Consider the following 26963-nt stretch of genomic DNA (forward strand, 5'->3'; position numbering starts at 1 on the left):
ACTTAAAAAAAAATTGGCCCAACGCATTTAAGAAAAAAAAAAAAGGAAAAGGTCGCTGTACTCTATTTTGGAAGATTAGCCCTTTTTAATTTGTTATTTTACTTGACAGCTCCCCAAAATAAGACCAAATAATATTGTGAGCTTAAATGAATTATCTTATTTTTAGTCTTAAATTTCTTTATGTGTAAAAAGATACAGTAGGGCTTATCGATTTCTTTATGTGTAAAAAGATACAGTAGGGCTTTGGAACTTTATAATAATCTGAAAAACTATGATATTTCCAAGATGGCCAATTAGTTTGCAGTTTATACTTAATGTAGTCTGTAACTTCTTCGGCTTTTTCTGGCTTAAAGTAATGGATTCCTCCATAATTCTCTTTGATCTATTCATCATACAAGCATAGAACAGTAGCCAATTCCCAGCTCACGCTGTTCTTCCTCTGCACCAAGTTGCAATGATTTGGTAGGATTGTCTAGGAAGGTAAGAACAAAGGAGCAAGTGGGAATTCCTGGCTTCCCTAGAGAGGAGAAAAGAAACCCTGTCAAAACCAAATGGCATCATTAATGGTTCTTGAATACACAGCTGTGCCCAGTTTAAGACTAAGCAGACTTTCTGCTGCTCCTTAACCTGGGGTGGGGAACCAGGAAGGAAATGAAGAGAAAGAGATGGAGTGAGGGAGAGAGAGAGAGAACAGACTATTTCATGGTACGTCACTAGAGAAATGCTGACATTGGACAGCCTATCAGTAACCTGTTTATCCCCTTAGAAGGCTGTGAGGATGAGCCAGATACTTAGCAGGACCCTCGATCTGAATAGCTCTGCCAAGAGTTGGGTGTGGATGAGCCCCTAAAAATACTGTAGTCCAGCCCCTCACTTTGAGATGAAATGAAATGAAGCTGAAATGAAAGCCGAAAGGGGCTTTGAAATGAAGACAAGTGAGGTGCCTGGCCCATATTCACTGGGGGAATTGGCTGCAGATCATGAATAAGCCTGGATGCTCCCATCGGGGGAAAGGAGATACCAGCGCAGACAGCAAAGCAGATGTTTTGTAACTCATCGGATGAAATGTACATGTAGGGCAGTCAGGAAAGAAGGGGGATGTAAGTAAATGTCGCCTGCTGCGGTCAGGAAGGACACACCTGGTCCTTAGGGAGCTGGATGACATACCTGGGCATTTCTCAGCATCGTGTCTCAAAGATGGTTGGAATGGAGCCAGGCCATGAACAGAGAGCGCTGTGTTAGGCTTCACCCATCAACAAGCGGGGGTGTAATTGGTGAACAGACTATAAACACTGTGGAGAGGGCTCAGAGGGTGTGTGTCCATCCCTCCACACAAGGAACCCCGTGTTCTCCACCAAGCGCAGCCGGTGCCCCAGTTTGGCCTGGTCTGACTCAGTTGAACCAACTTCTGTCATCGGCAAGTCCTGTGCATGTATCCCCTGTGGTCCTGCCAGTGCCAGAGTCGAGGTGGCCGCTACTTGATATGAAGTCTTTTTATTATTGTGGAACACCTTCTAGTTCTGAAATTGCTCAAAGGTCATTTTCTCCCCAGCTCTACTGAAATATGATTGACAAGAATTGTATATACTTAGGTTGTATAACATGATTTTTTTTTAACTGTGTGTGATGTGGTTTAATAGGTGTGTCCATTGTGAAAGGATTATCACAGTGAAGTTACTGAGCACATCCACACCTCAAATAGTTACCCTTTTTTTTCCCCCCAAACTTCATTTTTTAAATCCAGGACCACCTGCTCCCTGAGTCTCCTTCTCGTTCCACCCTGCTTCCTCCCCACACTTTTACACAGGCTGTTTCCTCTGCTGGAAGGTACAGGTTCTAATTTCAGCCAACTTCTACAAATCTCTCAAGACTCAATTCGGATACCGCCTCCTCCAGGAAGTCTTCCCTGACCCCATCATTTTCCTATCTCGTTTTTACCATTGCATGGATCATACCCTAACATGCTTTCCCGTTTATCTGTCCTCCTTCTCAGTGAGTCTGCAAGTCTCTGGAGGACAGGTGCTGGCTCTTCTACTTCTGCCTGCCTTACATCTAGTTCCCTACCACTTGCAGCAGGCACTCAATGGCCAAAGGGATGAAGGGATGAATGATTCCAGCGGCCATCTCTCCCTCTGAGCACCCTCCCTGCTTAGGCTCTGAGACGGGCCTTCCCTTATGGGTGCTTTTGGGAAGAGAGCAGACTTTTGTCCCCATTACCCTGTTGGGTTGTGAGCCAAAGCTCACAATGTGTCCTAATGTGACCTTTCCTACCTCCATTAAATGGTCACCACCAGTGCAATCTCTCCACTAGAAACCTGAGTATGATTCTTGGCCTGAGTTTTCATACTCGCCTCAATAACTTCTCTTCAATTCTCCCTCTGTCACCCACAGCAGAGGAGACTGGGCCCTTAGAGACAAACTGGGGAGACAGCCTCCTGACTGCACCTCTTCCATAAATCTATCACCCACACTGCAGCATCTTGAACACAACTCCAGAGCCAATCCAGCCACACAGCTCCCCTCCTTAAAGTCTCCCTGGCTCCTGGGCCCTCGGGGTTGTCTGGACCCGAGTGGGGCACACAGGCCCTTCCACAGCTGCCGTCCTCCCCAGGCGCCCTATGCTATCTGCCCACCAGAAGTCCCCTGCTCCTTCCTGACCCTGGGCCTTGTATCTGTGGTTGTCTCTATTTTGCCCTTCCTTGAGTCCCTCAGACTTCTCCCCAGCTCAAAAATCGCCTTCTCTGTGGAGCTTTCTCTTGGAGACTGAGCCACCCCCCCTCTCCCTCCTACCTCCCACCAGTCTGGCCCCCCTGGGAGCACCTCCACGTGGCTGTATCCCAGTAGGATGGCCTTCTCCCCAGTTACATGTGAACTCCCCAAGGGAGGGCCTGTCTGCGCTTTTCTCACCTCCCTGACAGCTAACACACTGATTAGCAAGAGAATTGCCATTTACAAGAATGTCTAAGCCAACTGGGTCTTTTGGTCTTCATGAAGCAGGGAGGTTAAGGAGCAGAGGGGGCAGGATGTGCAGAGGGAGGGGCAGTCAGGCATGTGTTCTTGGCTGGGAGCCAAAGACAAACATACCCAATACCTGCCTTATACCAGCTGAGGGTCAGCTATGTATCTGCTAATTATGCATGCAAAACATCCTCATATCAGGCCCATCCAGTCCTGGCATTGGTCATGTTAGCCGAGAGGGCTGAGTGGGGTGAGCGGGAGGTTTGGATGATAGTAGCAGCTGGAGGGGAGGGGAGGGCAGCAGCTGGTGATGAAGGGGCACCCTGGCAGCACTTGGTGCTGGCCCTGCTCTGGTGCCCTGCAGCTGTCACCAAGCAGGAGACAACTGTCATTCTGGTGGATGTGTTAGTATCCCTTTCCTGGCTAACCTCTGGGGAGCATTATGGTGTAAAGGAAGGGACAGGATTCAGGACTGTGGAGACCTGGGCTCCAATCCCAGGTCAGCCACTGGTAGCTGTGTGATCTCAAGCAAGTTACTTTTTTTTTGTTTTAATATGAAATTTATTGTCAAATTGGTTTCCATACAACACCCAGTTCAAGCAAGTTACTTAACCTCTCTGATCTTCAGACTCCTCTTCTAAAAAATAGAAATTAAAAAAACAAAACAAAACACCTTACTTCTCAGGATTATTCATTCCTAGAGAAAATATTTTTTGAGTCCTCATGTGTATCATCTCTTATTTAGTGAATAGGAATACATAATTATTTAAATATTAGTTTCTTTCCTTTCTGCTATTTATTCCCTAGTCAAAGCCCACAATCCTTAGAGAAATCGCCTCCATTCTTTCTCTCCAGTGCACACAATATTTCCTCCAAGGTAAGATCATCTAATAGTAATAGTAACATTTAACATTTGTCAGGTACTTACTGCGTGCTGGGCACTATTTGACGTACTTTGATATATTTACTAATTTAATGCTCATAACACAGTGAGATTGGGGTTTTACAAGTAAGGGAAAGGAGGCATGGAGAGCTAAGGAATTTGTCAAGGTCACTCAGCTTTCAGATGATGAAGCTGGGATTTGAACCTGGGCACCCCAGTTCCAGCCCATAGTCTGAGCCAGTGTGTTAGAGATCACACAGTTCAGCCCCTCTGGATGATACCGTGTCTGCATAGCCGTCTCTCTCCCCAGTCCCTCCTCTTCTCTGCTCAGCTGAAGAAAGTGAAGGTCACTTTGATCTTTGTGCAGGATTTGGTGACATGCTTAAAGTTATACAACTACTTGTGTCATTTGTCCTGAGTCCCATTCCTGTGTCCTTCCCATGACATTAGGCAACACTACACAATCTATGTGAAGGCAAATGGCTGAAATTAATTACTGTTTTGAGGAAATCATTTATGACTTTATCCTGCTAGTTGTAACAATCATTCAAAGGTATCAGATCTGATGGTAAAAAAATATATGTATTTCCATCAGATACCATGATGTTTGTTTTCATTAAGACCAATCTGAAATGCATTCTTTGTTTTTGCTGGTGTTTCAGTTTCTATCCCCATAAATATTTGTGCTGTTGTCTTAGTTTCAGTTAGTTTTTGCTGTTTTCCTTGGACTGGGTTTTTCTGAAGGGATGGGGGTGCAGTATTTACAGTCATCTTCAAAACTTTGTATCCCCACAGCACGGTAGCCATAGCTCAGAGATGACATCGATGTACAGTCAAAACAAGCCTGGGGGGCTTCGTGAGCTCAGCAGTGCTGTGTCTCAGCAGCGGGGTGACCCTGAATCTCAAGACACCCGGAGGCAGCCTCACCAAGGAATACTGAAAACAAGCCCTCCGTGGAATCTTTGTGAACTTTGCTCCTGAGCTGCCTGAGGTCATCATAATCCAAAACCTAAGTCTAGGAGAGAATGCTTTCTTGTGTCAAAGGGGTCCACAACCCAGGAGATAAGAGGCGGTAGGCGGCATGGAGAAATTGGGGCATGTGTTTGCAGAGGGTGGTGTGGGCGATGAGACATTGTAGGAAGAAAACTACCTGCAGATAAAAGAATTTCCCAGCTCACTGTGTGAGTGGACAAATTCCCCTGAGTTTTGATTTCCTCATCTGTAAAATGGGAATAGTACTTGTCTTGCTTATTCCCCAGGGACCAAATGAGGAAATTAAGTAAATAAGATCAATTTGAAACCTGTAAAGTGCTCTAGAAATGTGATGAATTATATTATTGCTATTCTGTAATGTTTAGTTAAGGTTTTTTAAAAATATTTTTATTTATTTTTGAGACAGAGAGAGAAAGACAGAGCACGAGTGGGGGAGGGGTAGAAACAGACAGAGACACAGAATCCGAAGCAGGCTCTGTCAGCACAGAGCCTGATGGGGCTCGAACCCACGGACCATGAGATCATGACCTGAACCGAAGTCAGGCGCTTAACTGACTGAACCACCCAGGTGCCCCTCTGTAATGTTTATAACAAAAGAAGTGGAATTTCCCCCAGAACAACATATATAATATAAAACAGTGATTTCCACTAAAACGCACCAGAGAAGCAATGATACAATTCATTATGACAAAACATCTATTGCATTTTTAAACCCAGCAAAAGAGAGCTTTGCCAACATACTAACAAAACAACAAAACACGGCAAGCTAGCGCTTGTTTTGTCAGTATGTTTGCCATGGAACTTCCCATGGGCACCAGCCCTAAGTGTTGCAGACACACGGAGGAGGGTGAGGCCAGTGAAGTGTGCACCCTGGAAGAGCCAAGTTCTCTATGTCACAAGGGGGGACCAGGCATAGTCACTGGGGCTTTCACCCTAGGGTAAGGGGAGCTCAATGCCAAGGCAAATGTTAAAGCCTTCTATGGACTAAATTTTCTCCCCCAGATGTATATGTTGAAGACCCAACCTGCCATGTGGCAGTATTTGGAAATAAGGCCTTTGGGAGGTAATTAAGGTTAAATGAGGACATAGGGATGGAGTCCTAATCCACTAGGACTGGCGGCTTTATAAAAGGAGAGCGCTTCCTCTCCTGCCCCTCCCCCTCCCTCAGAGGAAAGGCCACTTGAGGACAAAGCAGCCATCTGCAAACAGGGAAGAGAGCTGTCACTAGAAACCGAACCCTGCTGGAACTTTGATCTGGACTTCCAGCCCCCAGAACTGTAAGAAAATAAATCTCACCCGGTCTGTGATGTTCTGTTATGGCAGCCCCAGAAGACTAAGGCACTGACAGTGTCTTCATTTTTGTTTTATAACTCAAAAGAAAATCAAGTTTTCTTTCAAATATATTAATCTCGGTGTGCCTGGGTGGCTCAGTTGGTTAAGTGTCCGACTCTTGATTCTGGCTTAGGTCACAATCTCATGGTCATGAGATTGAGCCCCGAGTTGGTCTTCACACTGAGCATGGAGCCTGCTTGGGATTCTTTCTCTCTCTCTCTCTCTCTCTCTCTCTCTCAGTCTCTCCCCTCCCCACCCCCACCACTCATACTATCTTTCCCTCTCAAAATAAACTTTAAAACATATATATATTAATCTCTGCAACTTCTACCTATACACCCAATAAAAACAAGAAAGTTACAATTCCAATGGAAAAGTCTTGGGGCACCAGGGTGTCTCAGTTGGCGAAGGCTCCAACTTCAGCTTAGGTCATGATCTCACAGTCCGTAGGTTTGAGGCCCGCGTTGGGCTCTATGCTCTGGATTCTGTGTCTCCCTCTCTCTCTGCCCCTCCCCCACTCGCACTTTGTCTCTGTCTCTCTCTCTGAAAAATAAAGTAAACATTAAAAAAATTAAAAAAAAAGAAAAGAAAAGAAAAGAAAAGTCTTACTGGGTACCCTTTCGTCTCAGGGAGGTCGCCTAGAGAAAAAGTGGATTTCATTGTAGTCTGTCTGCCCATTCTCCTCGGAATCAATCTGCTCTTTCAAAAGTTCACAAAATCAGGGGGCGCCTGGGTGGCTCACTCAGTTGGTTAAGTGTCTGACTTCTGCTCAGGTCATGATCTCACGGTTCTCAAGTTCGAGCCCTGCGTCAGGCTCTGTGCTGACAGCTCAGAGCCTGGAGCCTACTTCGGATTCTGTGTCTCCCTGTCTCTCTGCCTCTTCTCTGCTCATGCTGTCTGTCTGTCTCTCTCTATCTCTCAAAAACAAGTAAACATTTAAAAATTTTTAAAATAAAAGTTCACATAATCAGGAAATGCCAAGGTTGCAGAGGATCTCAAGTGTTACTGGTCGCGTCGTACACGAAAGTTTCCATTTTATTCCCAGAGTGAACAGACTGAAAACTCGCACATTGGATTTCGACCACTTCAGGTCATATCCTGGCTCTCTATCCCAGTCTTCTCATCTATAAATGGGAATAATAGAATAATAGTATCATCTACCTCGGGCCAGCTGTAGAGAAGAAATGAAATACGTAGCCCAGAGTAGTGTCCGGCACCCCATACGTGCCCAGTTAACGTTAACTACTACGATCAGTCTTAGAACAGTCAGACAGAGAATACGAAATACTCCGCAACGGAGCTAAGGCTACAGACCTCCCATTGGCGAGTCAGCGTGTCCTCTACGCCTGCCAATTAGTTATCTATGGATCTGTCAAGCCAATTAACTGAGTATCATAATAAGCGGAGGAAAATATTAGAAGGACAATAGAATTAATTAAATGAAATCCAATTCAGGAAATCCTTTCGCTCAAGACAAGTGAAGCCATTGTCTACATGACACAGAAAGGTACTCTTTGTACAGATGGCTCACTGCTCCACACGATGAGCCTGGCACCCCTGCTCGATTAGCGTGCAAAGGGATGTCAACAGAGAGGCTTACACAGCGCAGACCCCTTCCCAACATGGAGAATGGGTGGCCCTGGAGGACGCATAGGGCACCTTAAGTCATAGGACAAAAATACGGCCCAGCTTCCTGCAGCAAACATCTGCATGAATTTTTTTTTTTTTAATTTTTTTTTTTTTTTCAACGTTTATTTATTTTTGGGACAGAGAGAGACAGAGCATGAACGGGGGAGGGGCAGAGAGAGAGGGAGACACAGAATCGGAAACAGGCTCCAGGCTCTGAGCCATCAGCCCAGAGCCCGACGCGGGGCTCGAACTCACGGACCGCGAGATCGTGACCTGGCTGAAGTCGGACGCTTAACCAACTGCGCCACCCAGGCGCCCCTTAAGACAAAATTTAATACCTTGAAGAACTTTCAGGCATGCCATATTCTGTCTCTGGCTGTGCCTCCAGTTCCGCGGGGACTGCGAACTCTGCTCAGCCAGGGAGCTCTGGGGCAGGGGGAAGAGCCCCAGACTTGGATGAAGCTTCGTGCCTGCTACTTGTACCTGGGCTATCCCAGCAGCCTCCCAGCTGCTTTCTTCTTTCCCACAGAGTGATCTTTGTCACACTGGACAGGCTCAGCCCATCCTCCCTGAGGAAACACCGTCCACACCTCCCTCTGGCCAGTGGAATGAAGTCCGTGTTTGTTTAACTTGGCACAAGCCCTCACAGCCTAACTCCCCACAACCCTTAATTTAATTTAATTTAATTTAATTTAATTTAATTTAATTTAATTTAACTTTAAGCTTATTTATTTTGAGAGAGAGCAAGAGAGAGAATCCCAAGTAGGTTCCTCAGTGTCAGCACAGAGCCCAACGTGGGGCTCGAACTCACGAACCGTGAAATCCTGACCTGAGCCCGAAATCAAGAGTGGGATGCTTAACTAACTGAGCCACCCAGGCGCCCCTCCCCACAGCCTTTTAAGCCTTTGCTATCCCTTGCTGATATCCTGTGGCTGCCCTCACACCTCTCTCCCTCCACACCTCAGCCCCCTGTTCTCTATCAGTCTTTCCCTCTCCTTCCTGGGCTGTCCCACCGGCAAAACCTTGGCTGTCTGAGATTGCATTCGAAATCCCTCCAGTGGAAAGCTCTCCAGCCCCTTACCCCCAAAGGCCTGGTGCCCAGAACCCAAAGCTGAATACCATCAGCACTTCACTACCAGTATTCACTGGCTGTTCAAATTAGTATGTAACTGGTTGTCCGTAGGCGCTGACTACAATTTTGTTCCCATTCGCTTTTCTAGTTTGCAGAGAAAGTTTCCGGACGAAGTTCGAACTGCTCTTTTGAAATGAAATCTCAGCAGATTTCATCTCCAAACAGAATTAAAACAGGAAGTGAAATTCTAAAGCGTGCTCCACTGTGACAAAAGTTACATTATGAAACCCAAGTGTCCTCATCTGTTAGGTGGCTCCAGTGTCCTCAGGGGCAGAAGGACTTTCCGGGGCTCCCACAGTTGAGATTCCCCGGAAATTCACTGAAAGAGGTTCTCACTGCGTTTACTTCGCTCCAAAACGTGTGAGGGTTTTGAATGCCAAGAAAGCCCCTGTGACTCTAAGTCAGATCCTGGGAAGAAGGAGCTGCAGGGAGCCAGGCTGGAAGCCAGCAGCAGCTTAGAAGACACAAAAGTGTTTCCTTTATTTAACAAAAAAATAAATAAAAAACCTTTCGTGGAGGAAGTTTTGTGTCCCCAGGCAAGTTCCGACTTCACTAAGCCAGCTGAGCTAAGCTCTGCCAGCCTCTTCCAGAATGAGGGAGAAGAGAGGTGCCTGTGGTGCACACCAGGGCCGAGTGAACCAACAGTGAATTCTGCTCCTTTTATAAATAACAAACCAAGCGCTCCTCACTCTTATCCCAAAGAATCCATCAAAACCAACCTTGCTGTGAGGACATCACCAGTTCTCAAATGCCTCTGGTTTTGTCTGATCGTGTTCATGTCTTTATTTTCTTGTTGTTTTGTTCTTCCCACAATGGGAAGTAAACAAGCATCAATAAACAAATGAACAAAGAAAAAGAAAGCAACGGCCATGCTGGGAACACAGGCGTGTGCCCCAGCCGGCAAGCAGGGAAAGGCGGAGACTGACTGAGGGAGGATGCTTTCTTCCGAGTATGCTAATATTTTGTGCCGCCCCAATCTCCGCAACAGCCCCTTCATTTTATTGTTATTGTTTGTTTTGTCATCCATCCATTCATCTAACAATTATTGAGCTTTATTGCATTGAGAGTCACCCATTAACACAACATTAGTGGTTCTTAAACTGTCGTTCTTCAGTCACCCCGTGACTTACTAAAATGCAGACACGGGACCAGAATCCCTGACTTGTGTAGCAAGGGGTGGGGTGCTGGAAATTGCATTTCTTAAAAATTTCCAGGGGCTGCAAATGTTACTAACCCTAGGAGCACAGTCTGAGAAGCCCTGCATGAATACATTCGCCACCAAATCCCTAAAAGGCCCAGAACTTAGTTGATGCTCAGTAATTACCCACTAAACTGAATTGAAGCCACTTTGAAACAATCCTGGATTCTCTGACATAACAGACCGGTTTGTGCAAATACTTACACATTTTCCCTGCTGAGGCAGACACAACTGTGCAAGAACAACTTTACAGAGCACGGTGCCCTCATTTGTACACCAAATATTAGGTTGGGAACCGAGTAATTTGCAGCTGACTTAGTAGTGAGTTGACATGGTTGTAGACATCCTGGGAATTATTAAGAAAAACAGGAAAATTACTTTACCATTTTTAGCACCTGCCCCTGCAGGCCCTTCCTTCTTTTCCTTCACTCTTCCTCCTCATCCCCCTTCTCCATCCTCCCCACTTCCACCTTCCCCCCTCCTCACCTTCCCCTTTTCATCTTTCTCCCTTCTCTACCCTACCCTCTTCTCCACTCTCCCCCCTTCTGCATCCTGCTTCCTTTTCTCCACCCTCCTCCCCTTCTCCGTCTTCCCCCGTTCTCCATCCTCTCTCACTTTTCCACCCTGCCGCCTTCTCCACCCTCCCCCCTGCTCCTCCATCTCTACAAGGCTATCAGTGAATACTTGTACAAATACTTTGAGTTCTTTGGAAGAGAGAAACTGTATTGTTGCCAAATGAAATAAATAATTTCTCTCTGTTCTTCTTTAAGAAGGTACACAGGGCAATATTACCAACCAAAAAAAGAACCCCCAAAACATGTCTTCTTTATACTATCTTGTACCAAACTTTAGGGTAAACAGCCTCATTTTTTTTATGACCTTGAAGTCTGTAGTCAAAGGTGATTTGTGGATTGGGTGTACCAGTTGGCTATTTTATGTAATACCTTTAAATTTATAATGATGGCTTGTTTTTTATAGTGCCATATCAAATATCCTCCTGGGTTCTTGAGTTTCTCTCACTATTATCAAATTATTTTGTTGCTACTCACCAAGCGGCAAACCTGAAGAACCATAAATTGTGTGGGCTTATAATTCAGCTTTTGTCCCCTCTTGGCTATCTTGCAGAAAGAGAAAGTAACTTTATAATTCTTAAAATTTAAAAAATACGCATCAGCTAAAAAGTTATTTGTATCTCAGATTACCATTCCAGGTAAAAATTTAATGTGCATTTCAAATGCAGTGTGTCTTTCATCCATCAGTGTGGTTCTTTTTTTAGTGTTTTCATAACTTTTTAAAAAATGTTTTATTTATTTTTGAGAGAGAGACAGAAAGAGCACATGCACATGAGCAGGAGAAGGATAGGGAGAGGGGGACAGAGGATCCAAAGTGGGCTCTGTGTCGACAGCAGAGAGCCTGATGCAAAGCTCAAACCCACAAACTGTGAGATTACAATCTAAGCTGAAGTTGAATGTTTAACCGACTGAGCCACCCAGGCGCCCCTGTTTTGGTAACTTTTGCAAAGCTTTCTTTTTATTAATTTTTAGAAGATGAACACTATATATAAACATGTTGGGGGATGGGAGCTGTAAAAGCACCTAATGAAATGTCTAATAGCAAATTTTTATACCTCTGTATGAGAATCACAAATAACATTTTAAACTACAGGAGCTCTAAATTTTAACCTTATCTTTGGCTATGTATATAAGGAGAGGTTGACACTATAAATTGACCCTGTTCTGCCTCTCGTTAAACAGCACAAATAATCTAGGGGATGACCATCAACCCCTGAGAGGCTTAGTGGAAAAGATGCAGGCTTCCTCTGCTTCCCAATACATAAATAACATCTGAACCCAAATCAGAATGGCGCATATGAAAGCCACAGATGTTATCAGCTCTAGGGTCCCTACAGACTTGCATGATAGTGGTGAATGAGAGAAGATTCTAGAAAATTATACAATATCCCAAGCATCTCTGTTGTTTTTAAGGATAAATGCTAAAAGGAGATGATAGTTGTATAGATGATAGATATATAGCATCTATCATTTATTCAGCCCTTATCGAATGATAGGTGCTGGGCCAGTTGCTAAATCTTTTTTTTTTTAATGGACATATAATTCACATACCATAAAATTGACCCTCTAAAATTGTACAATTCAGTGGGCTTTAGTATATTCACAAGGTTGTGTGACCATCACCATTATCTAATTCCAGAATATTTTCATCACCCCCACTAGATAAAAGTATTATAAAGTCAATTTTCTGTGCAACAAGATAAAGATAATTTTGGTTTCTTAGCAGTGGTTTAAGAATTCCTTACAGGAAGAAGCTTGCTTTTGCTGAGAAGATGCTTTGATAAGGCCAAGCCCAGAGCAAGGGGAGTGTGACTGCATGGCAGAAGAAGGACTCACTTTGGCCTCCTGAGAGGAGGTTGCTGCAAGGGACCATACTGGAGGAGAGGTTTCATTTTATTCACTGATGTATCCCAAGTGTCTGGAACAGTGCCTGTCACATAGCATGTGCTCATTACATGTATGTTGACTGGTTTAATTCTGCTTTTATTAGATATCAGGCTCTATTTATATCCATATGTATGAAATCACATGTTATTTTATTTTATCTTGTTTTATTTTTAATATATATTTTTTAAGTAATCTCTACACCCAACGTGGGGCTTGAACTCACAACTCTAGATCAAGAGTCGCATCCTCCACCAACTGGGGCAGCCAGGTACCCCTAGATCACGTTTTCAAATCACCTTGTTCAAACCTTCGGAATCTTTGTTGATGTTTTGTCACCCGGATCTATCAGTTTCTGAAAGAATGACTTTTACATCTTCCATTCTGATCAAGGCATTTGTCAATTTCCCCATGTGATTCTGATCCTTTTTACTTCATCAATTTAAAGGCTGTGTTGCTAGGTACATCTGTCAGGATTCTACACTGCAAACAAAATTGACTTTGGCCCATTTAAGCAGAAAAAGTACCTCCCAGAATTATTGGAAAACCTAAAACAACTGGGCTCAGTGCTACCCAGCCAGGAGCTGCATGGCAAGCCACGGAAGAAGCCACATGAGGAAGTTGCAGATATCACGCTATCTCTGCAAAGCTACACATGCTGTTCCCCAATGCCTTGGGCAGCTCCCAGCAACTGGAATGTGAGCAGCAGAGCCAAAATGCTGCCACAGGAACTCAGTCTTGCTGGAGACCCCAGCCTGCTGGACAAATTCTGTAGTTTCTGCTCTCTTGTGTCACTAGCTCCTAAATGGAGGGAGGCAAATGTTTGTCCATCGGCAGAGCCTTGGTCTCATGACTTGCCTTGGAGGACAAGACACTGGCAAAATGACAGTAGGGTATTTTGAGCTTCTATAGGGGGAGGTAGAGAATCCTTCAAAATGAGAAGTGGGTGAGGATGCTTGGCAGGATAAATGTCTATTTCACATACATATGCATTCCTGGTTATTATATCTTCTTGATGTGTTTGGTCCTTGACTTACACATTTTGCTGTGGGATCCTGAGCTGTGTTTTCTCATGTGCCCTGCAGGGCTAATATTGGTCAGGGTAAAGATTAGAGCTGGCCTTCACAGAATTGGACAGGAATTCCTATCCTGAAGTCTTTCTCTCCCCCACCTGGATCCCCACTACATCTTGCTTTGTTTCAAGCCCAGTATGGCAGGAGGAAAGGCTTTCCTTTAGGGAAGAAGGAAACCTGCTTTTTTCTCTTCCTTCTAGACTTCCCACACCTGGCTGCTGGCAGGCAAATCCAGTCCACCTCCTAGAGGACAAACACTCCTGACAAAGATTGTGCCAGCTCTTGCTAGAGTCAGTGTTCCTAAAAGGGAAGGAATCTACCTAGAGTTCACTCCCTGGGTTCCTTAGGAGCCAAAACTTGGCCTGGGGGGAGCGGGAAGTCCATTTCTGAGAGAAATGAACAGAAAAGGGGAAAGGGGACTTTGGTTTAGCTTTGGGGCTGAAATCTACTTATACCAAGTATAATCCAGGTACATAGACAAAAAACTATCACCTACTTAAGACATATAACAATTTAGAGGAAAATGCAGCAAACACTGTATATCCAGTTTCTGAAGCCTGAGAAATAAAGCAGTCACAACAGAGATCCTTTGTAGCCCTCCTGGATTCCACCTGCATCCTACCCCAGAAGTTACTACTATATTACACACATTTTTTTTTATCATTTCCATATGTGTTTTGGTATGGACAATAACATACATATGCATTGTTCTGCAACATGTTCTTCCACCCAATGTTATGTTTGGGGGATTTATCCATGTTCACACATGTAGCTCTGATTCTTTCATTTTAATGGCTATATAGCACTCCATTGTATAGACATATCACAATTTTTAAAATTCTGTTGATGGCCACTTCAATGGTTTCTAATATTTTGCTATTATAGGCCATGCTGTCAAAAGAGTCTTGTTGTTTTTTTTTTAATTTATTTATTTGTTTTGAGAGACAGAGAAAGAGAGAGAGAGTACGAACAAGTGGGAGAGGGGCAGAGAGAGAGAATCCCAATCAGGCTCAGCGCTGTCAGCACAGAGCCTGATGTGGGGCTCGAACTGTGAGATCGTGACCAGAGCTGAAATCAAGAGTCAGACGTTTAACCAACTGAGCCACCCAGGTGCCCCAAAATGTTTCTATTTCCTTGCGCACATGTAGAAGAAAATCCCAGGAAATAAATTACTTGGTTTGAGGACATACACATCTTTAATTTTACTAGCAATAACCCAGTTGCTTTCGTGGTTGTACCAATTCACACTTTCATGGTATTTTTTTTCCATGGCACTGTGTGGTCCCTAACATTTGTAATTGTCAGTCTGCTTTATTTTGTTCCAATCTAGCAAATGTGAAGTGTTATGTCACTGTGGTTTAATTTGCATTTTTCTCACTACTGGTGAGGTTGAGCATATTTGTCACTCTGTTTCTCTTTGTTTCTCTTTCCTGAATTGCCTGTTCATAACATTTGCCCATTTTCTACTGGTATTTTTACGTTTTTTCATTGATTTGTAGAAATTCTTTATATATTTTGGAGAATCTTTTGTTAATTATACGCATCACAAAAAGCTTCTCTTACTCTGGCTTATGTTTTCACTTAATTTATAATGTCTTTTGATAGACCAAAGTTTGTTTTTTTTTTTAAATATAGTCAAATATTTAGGACATTTGGAATAAACATGAAGGATTGCTGGGTGTTCTCCAGAGAAAATTATGCATTGTTTAGAGCACATTTTTCCAGGTTATTGGATTTTAGCTGCTCACTGTTTTGAGCTATTTTACAAATTTTATATTGCAAATACTGATAGCTATGTAAAATAATTCTTGTCTCTGGACATGAAAATAAAATTCTGTCTGGTGGCAGTTTGACTCAGTCTGCCCATACTCCTTAATCCCCTTCCCCAAACCTGCCTGTGGAAATTTATTTCAACATGCCTTTATTCCCTATAAATTTGTGGTTCTCTGCTTTCTCATTTTAACAGTTGTAATGTCTGCCTGGTTCCCTCATTAATAATGAAGTAAATAAAATCTTTTTTTTAAGGTTTTATTCTTTTCAAACAACCTCTCCACCCAACATGGGGCTCAAACTCACAACCTGGAGATCAAGAGTTACATGCTCCACCGACTGAGCCAGCCAGGCTCACTGTAAATAAAATCTTTAATATGTGTTAATTTTATGTCTATATGATTTTACCTTTTCTGAAAATTTCCTTTAACAAACATATTAATCTTTTCCTTTGCTTTGTGTTTTTGAGTCTTAAGAAATTACTCCCTCACCCAGGCTTATAAAGATATTCTCACCTATACTCTTTAGGCTATTAAAGTTTTACTCTTGTGGCACCAGGGTGGCTCAGTCAGTTAAACTCTGACCTTGGCTCAGGTCATGATCTCACAGTTGGTGGGTTTGAGCCCCACGTCGGACTCTATGCTGACAGCTTGGAGCCTGGAGCCTGCTTCAGATTCTGTGTCTCCCTCTCTCTACCCCTCCCCTGCTCATGCTGTCTCTCAAAAATAAATAAACATTAAAGTTTTATTCTTCATGTTTATGCTCTCTGCAAAAGTTTTTTGCTTATGATGTAGGATGGTGATATGATTAATTCTTTTTCCCTATGGAGAGCCAATTTTCCCAGCACCATTTACTAAACTGTCCACCTTTCCCCCACTAATTGGTAATTCTATCTCGTTTGTGTATAAAGACTCCTTTATGCATAAGTCTGTTTTGGGGTCCCTGTTCTGTTCTTGTAGTGTGCTTTTTCCATTTCTGCACCAGTGTCACACTTCCATAATTCCTGCAATATTGTAAGAAGTCCTAATATCTCCTGCCATTTTCTTTGTGTTTAAAATTACCATGGTTGGGGTACCTGGGTGGATCAGTCAGTTGAGCGTTGACTCTTGATTTTGACTCAGTTCATGATCTCACCGTTTGTGAGTTAAAGTCCACGTTGGGCTCTATGTTGACAGCGTGGAGACTGCTTGGGATTCTTTCTCTCTCTCCCTCTCTCTGCCTCTCCCCCATGTTCTCTCTCCCTCTCTAAATAAATAGATAGAGAGATAGATAGATCTAAATAAAATAAAATGAAATAAAATTACTGTGGTTGCTATTAGCTCTTTACTTATCTGTATTAATTTTAGAATCAGCTTACAGAGATCCACAAAATATCAATCAGGATTTTTCATCTAAATTCTATTGGATTGGGGCACCTGGGTGGCTCAGTTGGTTAAGTGTCCCCTTCTTGATTTCAGCTCAGGTCGTGATCTCATGGCTCATGAGTTCGAGCCCCAAGCTGGGCTCCGTGCTGGTAATGCAGAACCTGCTTGGGATTTTCTCTGCCCCGACTCCATTCACACTTGCACATGCATGCACTCTCTCTCTCAAAATAAATAAACAAATAACTTTTAAAATTTTTAAATTCTATTGGATTCACAGATTACTTTAGAGAGAATTGACTCTTTAGGATTTTATGTCTTCCCAACCACAAATACAATATATGTTTTCCATTTGCTTAGATTTCTTAAAATATTTTTTTCATAGAGTTTTATAGTTTTCTCCATGCCAAGGCATTTTTTTTTCCTTCTCCCTAAGTCTTATACATCATTTGTTAGTTTAACTCCTAGATAAGTTGCGGTTTTGTTGCTGTTATAAATGGTATTTTTCAGGATGTTTATTACCGGCATATAGTAATGCAATTGATTTTTGATATTATGTCCAGCAACCCACATATGTTCCTAAAGTTAGAATGTTAATGTGTGATGTCTCCACCAATTCTTAGTCCTCCTTGGACACAAGGAATTCATTTCAGTTTTCAAACCTTCCTATGGAAGATTTTTCAACTGAGTACTTTGCAGAGTGTCAAGCACATTGCAGACACATTCAATAAATTTTTGTTAAATAAATAATGGCCAAAAGAAGGCAATTTCATTTGAAGGATTGTGCATTTCTCTATGATCTGAAAATTCCATATTCAGCTATGTCAGCATTAAGAACATGATAAATGCATCCCCTCCCTTCCGATTTTATATAGGTAAAATCTGTCTGAAATAAACACTGAGAGCAAGCCTGAAAGAAGGAGGGAGGAATGGAATATCACAAATTGATATCTAGGGGGAGGTGAGGAGAGGGTACTGTTGCTAAACAACCGACTTCATTCCTAGCAGGTGCTGACCCAGTTCTATGAGGGTCTCTTTCCCTCCCTCCTCTTCCTCATCCCCTCCTCTTCCCACCTGATAGAGTCAAGAACATTGCAGATTGAGATTTATTTTCCCTTTTGGAGGAGGCGTGTTGGCATTAAGTTCAGGTTGTGATGTAGTGTTTGTTCTGTGATCGCAGAGTTGGATCGTTGAGATCTGAAAGGAAGCCTAGAGATACAGTGGCCCTGTCTCTGAAACAAATTGTCCCCTGATGAGAAACTCCTAACAGAATGCTGAATCAGATGGAGACTTCAGGGTAGGAATGATGGGCTCTGCTATGGTATTTGAAATGATTGTGGAATAGCTACATGCATACTAAGGAATATGGGACTGGAGGCAGCTGAACTGTCTGAAGCAGAGACCTACACTGACAGATCATCAGTCCAGTGTTAGGGGAGGTTGAAGTCAGGGCAGTAGACAAATCATCGCAGAGGGTTTGTAGTGTGAGAAGAGAAGAGACTGGGCATGGAGCTCCCAGTACACCACCTCTCAGAAGAAGGAAGGCATTGCCAGAGGAAGAGATGCCTGTCAAGAATGCCTACAAGGAGGAGCTGGAGGGTTAGGAGGTGAAGGAGGGGAAGTGGGGACAGAAACCATGCAATGTTTTTAAGAGGAAGTGGGAAAGGAGCAGATGCCAAGGAGAAGTCAAGGAAGATCAGCAGAGAGTGGACTTAGTCCAAGGTGGCCACAAGTGACCATGGTGGGTGGATGAGTTTTTTGCTTGTGCTCCTTGCCCTTGAAATGATGAGACCCTGGTCTGGCTAGGTTGGCCAAGCCCCTTACCTTCTACAGGTCTCTGTTTGCTCATCTATCAATTTGACATCATAACAACTTCCTTGAGGACTGTTCTAAGGATTACCAAAAAGATACTCAGTGTCTTGGTGATGTCTCTGCCCTTCACTCCTTCTATCTTTCTCCTGTCTCACCCAAATCTCACCCTTGGAGCCCATCTGACAGCTTCATGCCTCCCATTTCATCTGAGCCTCTCTCTGCAAATTCCTTTGTGCTTAAGTTTTCTATGCAAACCTTATTCTGATGCATGGTGGAGAAGGCTGCACCCTTCCCCCACCCTGTACTCCCCAACCTTCCTGCAGAAACATGATCCCACCCCACCCCAAACCTCAGTTATCCCTTCTGACCCACTTGTTTTCTCTGGAAGTTGAGGGAACAAATGAGGCAAGTGTCTCCTTGGAGATACACTGTCCCTTGAGTGATTCTAAATGGAGATGTTCAATTGACCCTTCTGTTTTCTCCACCAAAAAGATGTATGGTTGCTAGGAAACCAACAATAGGTATTAAACACACCTGGCAGGAAAATGTTCCTAACCTGAAGAGGAATTATATTCAGAAGAATTTTTAGCTGCTGTTTCATTATCATCTTTCAGAAATTTAATTTGACAAATCTATATTGAACTTGTACATGCAAGGAACTCGCAAAGCAGAGATGTGATCATGTCATTCCTCAACTCAAAAGAATTCCATGCCCTTCTGTTCATAAAAGGAAGTCAAAACTGCTTATCTGACCTACAAAGCCAGCCTTGCCTACCACACTGCCTACCCCAGCCTCACTTGGCCACTGCTCACTTTCTCCATTCTACTTTTTGGATCTTCCTGAAATCTCATCCTGCTCTTGCCTCCACAATGACTCACCATTCTTCAAAACCTTGCTTAAAAGATACTACTAAGTCTAGACAGAATGAATTCCCTGTTCCTGTTCACTGATAATTTCAGGCATGCATGCATTCATTCAAGTAAGATTTTTCTAGGGCGCCTGCGTGGCTTAGTCGCTTAAGCATCTGACTCTTGATTTGAGCTCAGGTCATGATCTCATGGTTCGTGGGTACAAGCCCCACATCAGGCCTGTGCTGACTATGCAAGCCTGCTTGGGATTCTCTGTCTCTCTCTCTCTCTCTGCACCTCCCCCACTCATGCTCTCTCTCTCTCTCTCTCTCTCTCTCTCTCAAAATAAATAAATAAGCCTTTCAAAAAAAGATTTTTCTCTACTACGTACTGAGCACACCTTATTTGCCTTCTTTCTTTATAGGGCTCAGTCAGTAACTGTTCTATTCTTGCCTCTATCATAAGGATTCCCCATTGGTGACAAAACTATAGCAACTGGTAATTCTTTGATTTCACAAATTATGGTCCTGACTTAATAAATACAGAGTTGAGAATTTTAAAATTTAAAAAGCAGCTAGTAATTATCTCAAAGTGGCTTTTTAAAAATTAAATACGCTCTGTTGCCCAATCATGCTTAGCACAGCCATGGGAGACATTATCCTGTATTGAGGCTTTGTTCAGTTTTTATTAAATTTGGATGTTCTCAGAAGGCTTCTACTCAAGAGAACAGGTATTGTTTGAAGCTCCATAGCTCATTCCTAAAGAAATAAATGGACTCTCCCTATGATACATAAACAATTCACCAGTTATCAGCCACCAAACCCAGATTGTTAAGATAGCCAACTTTTGTTTTTCTTTCAACACATGCTTAAAATTCTCTCTAAATCTCTTTGCCTAAAGAAACCCCACTTCATGCAGCCCCTGCATTTCACCTGATGCCATTGTGACAAAATATCTGATGGTGCAGTGGGTCTCTGAAATTGTCTTTACTTTGCTTCCCTTATGTATGTTCCCTTGAACTGGGTGCCTTTCCCAACACGATCCTAAATTACAACCAGTTGTATTGCCAGAGTCTAGTGTGAAAAGCAGAAGGCAGTTTGAGTATTTCGGAGGGAATTTAATAGAAGGAATTCAATATATAATTGATGAAAGAGTGGAGGAGCCAAAAAGAGATTAGCAACAGCTGGAAGCTACCAAGGCTGAGAGGGCAGAGTGTTCATGGAAGCCAGGATTCGGCATCACCTGGCAGAAGCTGATACCAAAGAGGAGAAAAAGCTAGAACCAAAGACACCACCCAGGGAAGAGAGAGAGGGAGGAAAGCATCATGGCTTCTCCCTTTCTCCCCACTCCAGTCTTCCAGGAGCTTCCAATGGCTAAATAGAAGCTACATCAAGGCCAGAGGGCAAGGACCTGAGAAATGTTGTTCCCTGAAATAGCAGATAAAGAGAGGCAGAACAGAAGCAGCGGGGGAGGCAGGGAAGGGGTCCGACAGCAAACAGCAACACAATCAGCAATGCTTAACCGACTGAGCCACCCAGGCACCCGTAAAAATCCTCTTCTAAGGGAGAAAATAATATCTCTGCATTATAATCATGTCCCATATTTACATTTTAAGTGATTTTCAGGAGTTTATCTCCAATTAATAAATGTCTTTCTTTTCCACACTTAACATTCAAATACCTACTCGTAAAAATGCATCTTCCTCCTATTTTTGCCAAATGTATTCCCTAGAGGTTTTTCTCGGTTTGGTTCTATGTTTAGCAGAACTTTCAAGTAGCACATTGAGAGCTTTAGGCAAATTTAAATAATCTCCTTTAAATTAGAAGGAAAGTCTCAGCTCACTGCAGGATCCCTTGAGCTGGGCTGAGCCCCACTCATCTGAAAGCCATTTGCCCAAAACATTCAGCAAGTACTCCTGGGAAATTCTGTACATGCTGGCAAGATCAGAACCATGTAGTGCAAGTAGGAATCTGCTAAAAAGCACCTAGAATAAGGGGAAACAACATAGGAAGATCATATTTCTATTCACAAGTAAATAGGACTATTAAAACCGCGTATTTACTATTGGAAACTATAGTCTTCAGAAACTCTTGTCCACATTTAAACCACAATATTTAACCCTTCTATTATTTTCCTCCATCTTTTTTATTATTAAAATAATAAATATTCATTATAGAATGTTTAGAAAATAAGAGAAAGTATAATAGTTAAAATTTTTGAAACTTCATAACTTCAAAATCCAAAGTTAAACTCTGTTAACATTTGAATCGTGTGTGTGTGTGTGTGTGTGTGTGTGTGTGTGTGTTTGTGTGTAAAACAACCTATGGACATACCACACAAACAGTTACATGTCCTGATTTTTATCATTTACCATTTTATTTTGAGGACTTTCTCTGTAATTTTTCTCACTAAAAAATCATTTTAATTGGCTCATAATATTCCATCTTATGACTGTACTATAATTTAAGGTATTTCCCTTTTGTTAGACATTTAGGAACCACATTGCCACTTATGCCTTGACAAGCCACTATGAAAAGACTGGTTTTTAGTCTATAAAAAGGAAGTAACATCATCTTAAAAGAAGCTGGCATTTCCTCTTCTCAGGCTCTGATTATCAGTCTTAGCTTTGGTTTCACATTAACTGCTTTCAAAGGCTTCTCTTTCTGTTATATTGAAGAGTAGGAGTGAGAAAAGAGGCCACCGCCTAGAGGAACTTGGACCCAAGGGGTAGCCATGGATAATTATTCAAGTGACAATTTTGAAGAAGATAAGCCTTGCTCTTGTTTATAAATTGCAAGTCACGGGGCACCTGGGTGGGTCAGTTGGTTGAGTGTCCAACTCTTGATTTCCAAGTTATGATCCCAAGGTCATGGGATCGAGTTCCATGTCGGATTCTTGGGATTCTCTCTCCCTCTCTGTCTTCCTCTCTCTCCACCCCTACCCTGCTCATGCTCTCTCTCTCAAAATAAATAACTTAAAAAACAGATTGTCTCTCTCTCTCTGCCCCTCTCCAGGGCTTGCACTCCCTCTCTCTCAAATAATAAATACATAAATACATACATACATACATACATACATAAATTGCTGTAGGAGTGTATATATATATTTATTGGCACCTGGGTGGCTCATTCGGTTAAGTGTTGGACTCCTGATTTTAGCCTAGGTCATGATCTCACAGTTTGTGAAATCAAGCCCTGCATCAGGCTCAGTGTGTTAACAGCACAGAGCCTGCTTGGGATTCTCTCTGTCTCTCTCTGCTCCTTCCCTGCTCATGTTGCATTCTTTCTCTCTCTCTCTCAAAATAAATAAAAAAAATTTTTTAAATAAATATGTGTATTTAGATTCTTAGAACCTCTGTTAAGTGAGTGATAAATTATGAATGTAAGAGAAAGTTATGGTGAAGCATTTGATTGGACTTATTTGGAGAGTACATTGGGTTTTCTTGTCCCTTTTGTATTTTTTTTAGCAAACAATAATGATTTTGGGTGAGATTGGTCTGAGTAGACTTTATAGCACTTAAAGGAGGAGTAAATGAGATGATGCATAAAGAATTCAGCTCAATGACTGACTCACTGAAAATACTTCCCAGATGTCAAATGCCATTAGTATCATCATCAGTATCTTCATTTGAATAGAAATTCATAGCTTACAAGAACTTTCACATACATGTATACTTTTAGTTGTCACAGCAACTTGGGAAAATAGGCAAGGATGAGGATCCTTCTGGTCTCCAGGTGCTTCCACACTGTAGCTCATGATGATGGCTTACTCATTCGCTGATGGCATTTTTCTGGACTGAATAATGAGAAAATGTGATTTTGGCAAAAGCAGACAGACTGAGTGGACAAGGTTGGCAAAATACTGTCTATTCTAGCAGAGACAGAGACTCCTGACTCCTTGCTAATGAACTGTTTGATTTTAGGCAAGTTACTTAAATCCCTCTCAGTGTTTAGCCAATGCCAATAAAAATGATAGTAATAATACCACTGTACCCTTTGACCTAGGGTTAATGTTAAGCACAAAGGAAGATAAAGCAGTCAAAATTATGTCTTTTTAGGAGTGGAACTTAGAGAAGTATTTTGACAAGACTATTCTAAACAATAGTGCACTCACAAATTCAATATAATAATCTAAGTGTTCTTATAGAGTGTTCGATATGAGCATTTAACATCCCTTTCCTTCTTCTATTTTTTTAAAAGTAGGCTCACACCCAGCGCCCAATGCAGGGGCTTGAACTCACGACCCTGAGATCAAGACTGAGCTGAGATCAAGATTCGGATGCTTAACCAACTGAGCCAATCAGGTAACCCAACATCCCCTTCCTTCTGCTCGATCTGCTTGCAGTCCCAGTATATAGTAATCCTTTAAACTGTTAACACAGATCTTTTTAGCACCCATCTAGAGGCAAGAAGTTGGAGGGGAGCTACATCTGTGGGAAAAAATCCAAGGGGATAGCCACGATTCAGTGAAAGACTGTCTGAAAAGTTGCATTCTAGGTCAAGATAATGACTCCCCACATAAACTGAAGAGTCCAGGGGCTTCAGTGTTAATGGTTTGGCACTTAACATTGCTACAGATTAAGGTTCATCAATTTGTGTTCAAAGAGCTGCCCCCAAAGTCAGCAAGGTTAATCAATTCTAACCACTAAGGAATCAAATAGCCAGCAAATGCATCCCACAAGGGTGTAAAGGAAGAAAGCTGCACACACTAATTGTCCTAATTATTTAAGAACCAGTCATGACAAAGAACCAATCATCCCTATATTCTGTTGAATATTAGCACTCAACCATTAATGGACTCGACTTATATTCTCTTCAGTTTTAAACTATTTTATTTATTTATTTTTTTTTTAATTTTTTTTTTTTCAACGTTTATTTATTTTTGGGACAGAGAGAGACAGAGCATGAACGGGGGAGGGGCAGACAGAGAGGGAGACACAGAATCGGAAACAGGCTCCAGGCTCTGAGCCATCAGCCCAGAGCCTGACGCGGGGCTCGAACTCACGGATCGCGAGATCGTGACCTGGCTGAAGTCGGACGCTTAACCGACTGCGCCACCCAGGCGCCCCTAAACTATTTTATAAACACAACTGAAAAGCAACCTTTTTGCTTTCATTAAATGCTTGGATGAGAATTGAAATGTGAGTACATCAGAAGGACACACATTTTCCAAATTAGCAGGACAGGTAAGGAAAAAAACAGGAGGGCTGGTTAAATCATGGACTCAAAGTTCCCAACCTGGTCGAGAGCTTTCCAGGAAATACAAGGAGAGGCAGAAATAGAAGTGATATTTGGATGGTGTTAAACTACATTTTGCTTTACCCAAGAGAAGATGTGGATGTCAGTTGGCTAATACAGATCACCACACTAGCACAGATAAAACATACAGCAGTAAGACTTGTCATGATCTCACAGTTCATGGGTTTGAGCCCCACGTTGGGCTCTATGCTGACAGCTCAGAGCCTGGAGCCTGCTTCGGATTCTGTGTCTCCCTCTCTCCCTGCCCCTCCCCTGCTCACAGTCTGTCTGTCTCTCTCTCTCTCTCTCTCTCTCTCTCTCAAAAATAAACATTAAAAAAAAAAAAGACTTGTATGATACAAACAGCTGCTAAAAACAGAGCATGTGACAAAGTCTTGACTTGTCCTGGCATTGTCTCAGGAAATAGAGGAAGCAAGCAAGTAGGAATAGTTACAACACAAGATTTATGTTTGGTGAAGCAGAAGGAATGTGGAGGTGATATAGAAGGGTGGGGTCCTGGAGAATTAAGCAAATGTTTCCACCTTAATCCTTGTTGGCTTAAAAAAAAATAAAGATACCATAAAGTTTATCAAATAGTTACATACCATGAATGATGTCTGTGATTTGCTTCAAAATTACCTAATGGCAGTGGGGGGGAGTAGGTGGAGAATCGTAGGTGGCTGTATAGAAAAAAACAGGAATGTCTATGAGGTCATAATTGTTAAAACGAGGTGATGGATCCATGGGGGTTCCTTATACTACGCTATTTGTGTGTGTTCCACATTTCCCATAATAATAAGTAAAACAAAAGAAAACAAAATAAAATAATGTATGACTCATTCCAAGGCTAAAAAAAAAAAAAAACTTTAAAAGGAAGAATGACTTTAAAATATGACAAGCCTTCAAAAAAGAAACAGTGTATTGACAGAGGCACAAACAATCCCATTTAGGGAGAAAATGTGTGTTTCTGAAAGATCTAAAGGCAGATCTCAAGCAGTGTGACTCAACAAGGAGCCACTTGGAAATTTGGGGGGACATTTTTGCTTATTGTAAATCCCTGGTAGTGCTGGTTCTCAGCGATGGAGGCCAGGATGTTCAAACTCTTTCAGTCCAAGGACCACAGACCTGCTCTCTCAATGCCAGCAGTGCCCCCATTGAACAGCAGTGATGTGAGGAGACCAAAGTGCCAAAGTGGCCACTGAGGCACTCTTCTATTAATCTGATGTTAAAGTCACATGGTCCATGAATAGGAAGGGTAAATGGTAAAGGCTGAATAATAAAGACCCACATGGAATTGCGAGAAGTGGGTCAGGAAAGCCAAAGGTTAAATGGTTAGAGGCTTGATGAGATTCAAGAGTCAACACCATATTCAGGTATAATAAGAATATAACAGGGGAGCCTGGGTGGCTCAGTTGGTGGAGCATCTGACTTCGGCTCAAGTCATGATCTCACAGCTCACAAGTTCGAGCCCCCCATCGGGCTCATGGCTAACAGCGCAGAGCCTGCTTTGGCTCTTCTGTCCCCCTCTCTCTGCTCCTGCCCTGCTTGCACTCTCTCTCAAAAATAAATAAATGTTAGGGGCGCCTGGGTGGCGCAGTCGGTTAAGCGTCCGACTTCAGCCAGGTCACGATCTCGCGGTCCGTGAGTTCGAGCCCCGCGTCAGGCTCTGGGCTGATGGCTCAGAGCCTGGAGCCTGTTTCCGATTCTGTGTCTCCCTCTCTCTCTCTCTGCCCCTCCCCCGTTCATGCTCTGTCTCTCTCTGTCCCTAAAATAAATAAACGTTGAAAAAAAAAAATTTAAAAATAAATAAATAAATGTTAAAAAAAATTTTTTTAAAGAATCTAACATTTGCAGGTTTTAGAAAGAGGGGAGAATTTCCTCTAATCTAGAAAAGTTAGCACAAACATGGTTAAAGAGAGTTGGAGAGCAAAATGATAAGAGGATAAATAGTGAGAAAGCACTGCCAGGAACTTACGCTCATCCCCAACACGCCTGCAGGAGGTCACTTACCCTGCGACTCAACACTCGCCTCAGGCTCTGGAATCATCCTGTCCTCATTAAGGAAAAGTCTAATAAACCATAGGCCAGTGGCTGCATCCATCAGTGGTCGAGCAAGGCTGACTGCTGGAAAAAGCATGCCTGGTCTGGCCGTGCACACTATTGATCAGGTCCTAACTTCAAGGAGTTCCTAGTCTGGCTTAGCGAAACAAGACACATTGAAAGAATAATTCTGAACATCAAAAGATACCCTAACATTAAGTCCTAAATGAACTGCACAAA

At 42.6% G+C, this 26963-nt stretch overlaps 1 long non-coding RNA gene across 1 annotated transcript; it reads right to left on the bottom strand.

Moving 5' to 3' along the window:
- On the bottom strand, nucleotides 1-26060 carry LOC123587852. Its single transcript, XR_006707563.1, has 4 exons — nucleotides 25289-26060; nucleotides 11175-11239; nucleotides 10330-10471; nucleotides 1-517 (listed from the first exon to the last, which is right to left on the bottom strand). It is a non-coding gene; the product is annotated as an uncharacterized LOC123587852 (long non-coding RNA).
- Between the last annotated feature and the right edge of the window lie 903 nt (nucleotides 26061-26963).

This window comes from Leopardus geoffroyi, chromosome D3 (assembly GCF_018350155.1).
Source record: "Leopardus geoffroyi isolate Oge1 chromosome D3, O.geoffroyi_Oge1_pat1.0, whole genome shotgun sequence".
NCBI lineage: Eukaryota > Metazoa > Chordata > Mammalia > Carnivora > Felidae > Leopardus > Leopardus geoffroyi.